This window comes from Mus caroli, chromosome 2 (assembly GCF_900094665.2).
Source record: "Mus caroli chromosome 2, CAROLI_EIJ_v1.1, whole genome shotgun sequence".
NCBI lineage: Eukaryota > Metazoa > Chordata > Mammalia > Rodentia > Muridae > Mus > Mus caroli.
In genome coordinates this window covers 88,878,676-88,880,238 of record NC_034571.1, presented here as the reverse complement: position 1 = coordinate 88,880,238, position 1,563 = coordinate 88,878,676, and the positions used below count along the sequence as shown (strand labels likewise).

The following is a 1,563-nucleotide window of genomic DNA, read 5'->3' as shown; positions in this document are numbered from 1 at the left end:
AGAAAATGTGGTACATTTACACAATGGAGTACTACTCAGCTATTAAAAATGATGAATTCATGAAATTCTTAGGCAAATAGATGAATCTGGAGGATATCATCCTGAGTGAGGTAACCCAGTCACAAAAGAACACACATAATATGCACTCACAGATAAGTGGATATTAGCCCAGAAACTTAGAAGAGTATAATTTTAAAGCATCCACAAATAGGCTTGATTGTCAATGGAAATAACCCAGTGGGGATTTTATGCTGCAATGGAGACAGTTTCTGGTGCTGAATCCTCATTCACAGGAATTACTATGTAGTGAGAGAGCCTGCCCCTAAAGGCTTTGCAGGTACGGATTCTGTGTCATATATGTGACAGTAGATGGCAGAGAGGAGAGAGGCTATGTCTATGCTCAGTGTTCTGACCTATAAATATCTCACTGATTAGTAGCCTAAGGTTCCCTGGAAGAAAGAACCAGTCCAGTCCCAGGCATTCTCAGAAGGGTTCCCCTAATGGGGAGCAAGCAAGAGACCAGAAGAACCCCACCTGGGACCTGAGACTGTGAAGCAAGCCTGAGACCCTCACAAGGGAGCCCTTGTGGTGGCCAGGGGAGAAGGGGCACAAGAAGACCACCAGACCAGCACCATGGGACCCCAAACAGGGAGCTAGCCTGAGATGACCACCAGTTCAGTGTAATGCAGGCCTGTGAGGGGGTCAAACCATGCCCAAGATGACCCCTGCCTAGAGATATAATGCCCTTATAACTACTCATAAGATGATCCCAGACACTTAGAGGTCCTTTAGCTCCATTAACAAGAACCTGTAAGTGGAGAAATGGAAGAGAAAGAGAAACAGAAAGATGTAGACACAATGAAGAAAGGCAGAACTGGAGAATTGAGATTAGTGAGGAACAGCCGGAGGTGAGTAGCTAGTAATTCCACCTGGGACCGTGGTGAGGCCCTGGCCTGTGTCGCCTCCAGGGGTTCCATCTGGGTACAGGGCTCTCTGCAGCAGCAATGGTCTGTTACTAGCACAGGCCAAGCAGACATCCCTGGTATGGGCTGCCTCCTGGGACATGTTGATGTCTGAGGGCTACACAGAAGTGGCCCTACCCCTCACCTGGGCATCATGGGAGATCTGAACCTGGGGAAATGAGAACAGGAGAGCTGAGGCACCTCAGGGCAGTTGCAGTAGTCAGAATAGCAGGCCTAGCACATTGTAAGAGTTGCAGGTAAGCACACCCCAGGATATGAGCATGGGAGAGCTGACCCTACCACTCATCATGGCTGAGGGAGAAATACCATCCTCTGCCCTTACCCCTCACCACCTGCAGCAGGCCAGAATGCTGGCTCCAGTGTTATCAAAAAGGGAGAGCTGTCCCTGTTTCTTGCCTGCTGCAGCGCTTGGGAAAGAAGGCCATGAACCTCACTTGGACAGCACAGGAGACCTGACCCTGACAGGGGCACAGCACAGGTGAGCTGGTCCCATGGGTGTGACTATGGGAGAACTGGCTTGGCAACTTGTTGCAGTGCAGCAATGTGGGCGCTGGGGAGAAACACACCACACACACACACA

General features: G+C 49.9%; 1 non-coding gene across 1 annotated transcript; it reads left to right on the top strand.

Annotated features, from left to right (window-relative positions):
- Nucleotides 1-315: 315 nt before the first annotated feature.
- Nucleotides 316-447, top strand: LOC115030509. Its single transcript, XR_003836101.1, has one exon. It is a non-coding gene; the product is annotated as a small nucleolar RNA SNORA17 (small nucleolar RNA).
- Nucleotides 448-1,563: the final 1,116 nt, after the last annotated feature.